General features: G+C 45.3%; 2 protein-coding genes across 30 annotated transcripts in view; one reads left to right on the plus strand and one right to left on the minus strand.

Moving 5' to 3' along the window:
• LOC148128490 (vomeronasal type-2 receptor 26-like) overlaps positions 1–7,267 on the minus strand; it is a 154,260-nt gene that overhangs the window by 117,520 nt on the left and 29,473 nt on the right. The gene's annotated exons all lie outside the window — the stretch shown is intronic.
• LOC148128491 (vomeronasal type-2 receptor 26-like) overlaps positions 1–7,267 on the plus strand; it is a 159,016-nt gene that overhangs the window by 117,306 nt on the left and 34,443 nt on the right. The gene's annotated exons all lie outside the window — the stretch shown is intronic.

Consider the following 7,267-nt stretch of genomic DNA (forward strand, 5'->3'; position numbering starts at 1 on the left):
TGGTAAAATTAATAATGAATATTGGAAACTGAATAAGAGTCTCTATGGATTGAAACAATCTGGTTATGAGTGGAACCAATATATTGTAAAAGAGCTAAACAATATTGGATTTAAGGCAGGTTTAGCTGATCCATGTTTATTTAAGAAAGAGACAAATGGAAAGGTATCATTATTATTGTTGTTTACAGATGATATTGCTTTAATAACTAAGACTAATAATGAAGCTAGTGAGATAATATCATTATTAAGTAAGAGAATAAAATTAAAGCATTTAGGAGAAATCAGACAGTATTTAGGATTGACAATAGACAAAACCAATAGTGGATTTAAGATATCACAAGTAGATAAAATATACCAATTGCTCAAAATGTATAAAATGGAACTGTGTAAACCGCAAATACTCCAATGAGTCAGGAATTTTATCGTACTGATGCTCAGAGTTCAAAATTTGATAAGACTATTTATCAGTCATTGATAGGAAGCTTATCATATATAAGTAATTGGTCAAGGCCAGATATTGCATATGGAGTTAATCAACTGGCAAGATTTAGTGCTGAACCAAATGAACGTCACTGGCAAGCGCTAAAGCGTATATTAAGGTATCTTAAGAAGACAATGAATTATGCATTGTATTTAGAGCCAAAAGATGATTTGATTTTGAGTGCATATGCTGATGCAAGTTTTGCAACAGATATAAAAACAAGAAAATCAACTTCTGGTATGGCTATACTATTAGGTAAAACACTGATTGGTTGGAAGTCTGTTAGACAGCAACATATTAGTATGTCCACAATGGAGGCAGAATTTTCATGTTTATCATTACTATGTACTGATATAATTCTGTATAAACAGTTGTTGTTAGATATGGGAGTAACTGTTAAGAATGCCATTGTTGTGTATGAGGACAAACAAGAAGCCATACAGTTGGCTACAAATATTGCTGTAAAGACTAGATCTAAGCACACTGACCTTAGATATTTGAATGTTAGACAATCTGTGAAGAATAGTCTGATAAGATTGGAGTACTGCATAACTGAAGAAAATATTGCAGATGGATTTACAAAAGCCCAAGGTGCAGTAAGGCACAAAGAGAATTGTGAAAAATATGGGTTGAAATTGTAAATAAAGATATATATTATGATGTTACCCAAAAGGGGAGAATGTTAGGGATAACATTGGTTACCTAACTTAGTTTGGCTAAATATAATATATGTTAGTTAGTTTAAATGTGTGTGTCACTTTAAACTGTAAGCCAAGTATTTTGGGTGCGGTTGTAAATCGCCATAAGAGGGAGCAAGAGTGCTCACTATTCGCCGGCTTTTACTGGAATGCTGACAGAGAAGAATTGATGGTGATTACTGCGTGTGTTTGCTGAGAGAAGAAAAGAAGGTTTGATTTTGCTTCATATCTCTGACTGCAAAAGAGATACATCACTGGACTGATTGTGAGTTGAATGACCTATTTTCAACATTGGACTTTCCAAACTGAATAACCCTCGGACTGCCTGAACTTAGTGTATGACACATGGACTGCTTTGACTATGCTATAACTCTTGCTGGAATAAAAACTATTTAACTGCACAGTGTATCTGTCTTACTGAGTGTAAAGCTACAACAACGCTTTATCTCACACACACTCTCTGTCTGCTAGACTGCCGTTGCACGTTCTGCTAGGGTGTTGTATCCCTAACAGTTACAATAAAGTAAAAACCTGAAGTTCACTCCGTGTTTGCCTCAGGTTATTCCGCCGCTCCACAACACTGGCGACGAGGGCGGGATACATATAAGAGGCAACCGGGCAAAGAATCGCTGAGCGAAGTCACTACAAAAAGAGCCGGTCACTACCAAGCTGTCAGCCTCAAGAGATAATCATCCCTACCTATCAAGATATCTTCGGCCCCTAATTATGACTTTTTTGTTGCTATGCTCTTTACTTCTCTTTCGGCTGTCATGAAACGGTGGGAGGGGGGAATCTTGGAGGGGAAGAAGGCAGGAGGTGTTTTGCATTCCTTTGCTGGGTAAAAAAGGAGGGGGGATTCTTTGTGGTAACTTTCCATTTCTTACTAACCTCTGTCCTTTTTCTGCGCAACTGCAAACTTTTATCAAAATATGTCAAGGTCATTGACAGTAGCCTCATCATCACCTAGAGATGACCACATGATCCTATTCAGAAGTTTTAATTGGAAGAATCATTTGATCTCTGGAGGGGGGGGAGCAATTCTATCCCTTTGTATATGCATTTTACCTGCCAATAATTTAGTTTCGGAATTGATTCTGTTTGCTACCAGTCATTTCCCAGTAAAAGATAAATTCTGCTCTACATCATGGAGTCTGAGTATTTCTTTCTTGGGATTTAGAAGGAGCACAGTCTGACATTATTCGAAACTCCTTTACATCAACCCACCCGGAGAAGACAGCAACTTTTCTTCCGAGGGGGTTTCATCTCATGTCGTCTCCAGCCAGCGATGAAGAGGACCAGGGAGCTGTGGGGGGGGCAGCCCTTGCTGCTGCCAGAGATGCCGGCTGCTGATTTACTGGCCGACCTGACTCTGGAAGAAACCCCAGCTGAGATGCCCAGATGGTCGTTGGGGTTGGTTGGAGAGATCGGGACGACCCCCTCCTCCCAGAATCACTGTAAGATGAAAGGGTGCGAAGGAACGGCTGTGGCAAGAGGGGAGGAGATGGAATGCAGGCTGGATCAAGGCGGCAGATTCCTTATGGATGCTTCTGAAAAGCTCGGCACGGCTCAAAGGTATGAGGGGAAGAGGGAGCGAAGTCAGCCCGGAGAAGTCGAGCCACCCCCACCCCCTAGCCCAACCTACGCCGGTGCAGCCACCCGCAGCCGCCTGGGGAGCCCCAGCAATAGGTGTGCTTCCTGGAATGCGCCCCCTGCCTCCCTTAGATGTGAAATTTGGAGGAAATCCCAGAGACTTGGGGTTTTTCCTGGTGCAAGTGGGAAGCTACATGGCAGAATTTGAAAGGGAGTTCATTTCTGAAGCAGCCAAAGTGAGATGTGTCACCAGAACCCTGGAAGGGATGGCAGCAGACTGGGTGGTGACTTTGTTCAATGATAACTCCCCCAACTGCGAAACCTCGATGTTTTCATGACTGCATTGAGGAGAAGATTTGAGGATCCCTTGGCAGAGAGAAGGGCTAGAATCAAAATGAAAACCTTAACCCAAGGGGGAAATCGGTTGCAGATTACACCCAGGAGTTCAGGCAGTTGGTCTCCTGTCTCCGAGGCTGGCCCCAAGAGGCCCTGGTGGAAACCTACAAAGACGGCTTAAATGAAGATGTATACCACATGTGCATCTCCCGGAAGGATCCACGTGATTTGCAGTCGTGGTACTTGCTGGCGGAAGAGGTGGATATTGATCTGGCTCGAAGCAGACGCAGAAGGGGCCCGGCTGGAGAAATCTAAACCCCCACGCCCCCAAGAGGCCTTCACTCCCCAAAGAGGAGGGATGGCAGCAAGAGCCAAGACCACAGCCTGTTTCCGTTGCGGGAAAGAGGGCCACCGGATAGCGGAGTGCCGAGTCAAGTTGGTCCCACCAAAGACGCAGGGTCCAGGGACGAAGCCCGGTAAACCCCCAACCAAGCCCCGCGAGACCGGACTGAAGGCGAGAGAGGTTGTAGAGGTCGCCCTTCCGGCGGGGAGGAGCTGAGACCTCCAACCTTACTCGACGAGACCGATTCGGAGGATGACGCCTCGGTAAGTCCTACCCAGGGCCCATGACCATCCCAATAAAGTTAAGGGACCCTACATCAGGGACCGAGGAGAGATGTTGGCCTTGTTGGACTCGGGGTGCACGAGGTGTGTAATTAACATGAAAGTAGTTAAAAATATGGGCATCGGACTGAGAACTTTGAAAACGCCCATAGCTTTCTGTCAATTGGACGGATTTGTGGCGGGAGGTAGCCCGGCGAGCTTTATAACGGAACCCTTAGAAATGACCATGGGAACTCACTGCGAGATCTTGTGCTTTATTGTGGCCCCTGGGATGGAACAGCCTTTAATATTGGGACTACCTTGGCTTGAAAATGGAACCCCAAAATAAACTGGAGGGAAGGGTGGATACGCATCCGCACCGACCAGCCACCGGAAGGGGAGGAGCCCCACTCTCGGGAGGGGAGGAGAAACCCCATCCGAAGCCCCAAGTTCCGGCCGAGGCAGCTTCCGCAGGTGTCGAACGAGTGGATGGGGAGGAGAAAATCCCGAAGGAGTGTTGGGACTTAAGGGAAGTGTTTAGTGAAAAAGCCTCTGACGAGCTCCCTCCCCATCGATCAACCGATTGCAGCATCGAATTTCTACCGGGGTAACGCTCCCGAAACAAGCTGTATCCGATGACACCGGGGAGCTGGAAGAACTGAGAGCGTTCATCGACAAAAACCTGAAACGTGGTTTCATCACGCCTGCCAGACCTCGAGTGGCGGCCCCTGTAATGTTCCGCGAGAAGAAAGATGGCTCAAAACGTTTGGTAGTTGACTATAGAAACCTAAACGCCGTGTCGGTGGAGAATGTGTACCCCTCCCCTGATGAAGGACATGCTAGCCCACCTGGCGAAGGAAGATTTTCACAAAGTTGGACTTGAGGGAAGCATACTACAGGATCCGAATTAAGAAAGGTGATGAGTGGAAGACTGCGTTCAACTGCCCGATGGGTTGCTTCCAGTTCAACGTTCTTCCTTTTGGCCTACAGGGGGCGCCCGCTGTTTTCATGCAAATGATAAATCAAGTGCTTCACGAACATCTATACAAGGGGTTCTGGTCTACCTTGATGATATTCTCATCTACACGGAGAATAAAGACGAACATGTGAAACTCGTACGCTCGGTGTTGCATAAATTGAGGGCAGCCAAACTGTACGCCAAACTGTCCAAATGTGAGTTCCATCAAGAAAAAATCGACTACTTGGGATATCGTATCTCCCGAGGGCATCGAGATGGATCCAGAGAAAGTGCGAGCTGTATTGGAATGGGCCCCCGAGAACCCGGAAGCAACTTCAAAGCTTTCTTGGGTTTGCCAATTTCTATCGGCAATTCATCCCGTCTTTTGCAAAAATAGCAATGCCCATCACCAACCTCCTGAAGACAAAGGGAGAAGCGAAACCAAAACCCAGCCAACCATTGAACTGGTCCATGGAATGCCAAGCCGCATTCGAAAAGCTTAAAAGACTTTTCGCTGCAGAACCAGTATTGAAACACCCCGACATGGATGCCCCTTTCGTGATCCAAGCTGATGCAAGCGATGTGGCGGTGGGGGCGGTTTTACTTCAATTAAACGAGAAGGGGACACTACAGCCGTGTGCTTATACCTCCCGTAAATTGACTGACACTGAAAGGAGATGGGCCGTCTGGGAGAAGGAAGCTTTTGCAGTTCATTGGGCTCTACTAGCCTGGAGACAATTTTTGGAAGGAGCGAAACATCCATTTGAGGTATGGACGGACCATAAAAATCTGGAAGCCTTAAAGACTCCTCGAAAGCTATCTCCTAAGCAGGTTAGGTGGGCTCAGTTTTTCAAGCGATTCAATTTCTCGTTGAAGTATATCCCAGGAGGGAAAAATTTTATGGCGGATGCTTTGTCTAGAATGCCTCAATACAACAGTATCCGAAAAGAAGTGGTAAGACCAATCGTGTCCAATATCTTGTAGCGTGGAAACATTTTCCTCCTTCCCAGGCTGAATGGGTAAATGAGAAAGACATTAGGGCCCCTGCCTTGCTTAAGGAGTTTTATGCCAAATATCCTGATAAACCATAGAAATGTATGCCAATGTTAATACATGATTGTTTTCTCTTACAGGGACAAATGTCCTTTTTCTAGGGGGTCCGAATGTCAGCCTCAAGAGATAATCATCCCTACCTATCAAGATATCTTTGGCCCCTAATTATGACTTATTTGTTGCTATGCTCTTTACTTCTCTTTCGGCTGTCATGAAACGGTGGGAGGGGGGAATCTTGGAGGGGAAGAAGGCAGGAGGTGTTTTGCATTCCTTTGCTGGGTAAAAAAGGAGGGGGGATTCTTTGTGGTAACTTTCCATTTCTTACTAACCTCTGTCCTTTTTCTGTGCAACTGCAAACTTTTATCAAAATATGTCAAGGTCACTGACAGTAGCCTCATCATCACCTAGAGATGACCACATGATCCTATTCAGAAGTTTTAATTGGAAGAATCATTTGATCTCTGGAGGGGGGGAGCAATTCTATCCCTTTGTATATGCATTTTACCCGCCAATAATTTAGTTTCGGAATTGATTCTGTTTGCTACCAGTCATTTCCCAGTAAAAGATAAATTCTGCTCTACATCATGGAGTCTGAGTATTTCTTTCTTGGGATTTAGAAGGAGCACAGTCTGACACAAGCTGCATGTCACTTACTGTCAGCTTACTGTCACTATTCGCGAGTGCGAATTTCAACTTTCCTCAAAAGATCCGGCACCGCTGAGTCGAGATGACTTCGAACCCTGCGTTCCCGACTTTCAGACCGACAGCAGAAACATGGGAATCCTATAGAAACCGATTTGACTGTTTCTAGATGCCATAGACCTTGCTGACGTTTCTGACCATAGGAAAAAAGTCATACTTTTTAAGTTTTTGCAGAGCCACAGTGTTTGACACTGCTACGGCATTATTGGTTCCATGTTCAATTAAGACTGTTCCATGGGAAGAATTGCAGAAAATTCTTTCTAACCACTATTCCCTAAGCCATCCCGAATTGCCAGGCGTCATGCTTTTAGAAGACGGATTCAGGTCGAGGGAGAGACTATTAGTGGGTACATGGCTGCCCTATGAACAGCTGCCTTGCACTGTGGGTTTAGAGACTATCTGGAAGACATGTTATTAGACCAACTAGTTTGTGGAGTCAGGGATTTAAGGTTACAGAGGCGTCTATTGGCTAAATGGGATTTAACCCTTAAATTAGTAATTGAAGAATCTCAACCTGCTGAACTATCAGCACTTTCAGCAGCAGCAATTCAGGGAAGTCCAATTAACCAGGGCAGCTCAGCCATCCATTATGATGAAGCCTCCACAGAAGAAAGCTATGAAGAGGCTGAAGATGTAAATCACCTCAGGCAGCAAAAAAACCAGTCAAAGGGAGAACAGGCCAACCCCCAATCAACCTCCATGGTCTCAGCCCTTTTGTCTAAGCTCTAGGGAAAACCACCTCAGGGCATCCTGCAAGTTCAGGAATGCCATTTGTCTAAAATGCCAGAGGAAGGGTCTGTCAAGCAGGCAAGACTTTTGCCCCAAAGCCCCAGACAACTCAGCATT

The sequence above is a fragment of the Notechis scutatus genome, unplaced genomic scaffold (genome assembly GCF_049901735.1).
Source record: "Notechis scutatus isolate UNSWTSFEM ecotype Mainland unplaced genomic scaffold, rNotScu1.2 NSCUSCF49, whole genome shotgun sequence".
NCBI lineage: Eukaryota > Metazoa > Chordata > Lepidosauria > Squamata > Elapidae > Notechis > Notechis scutatus.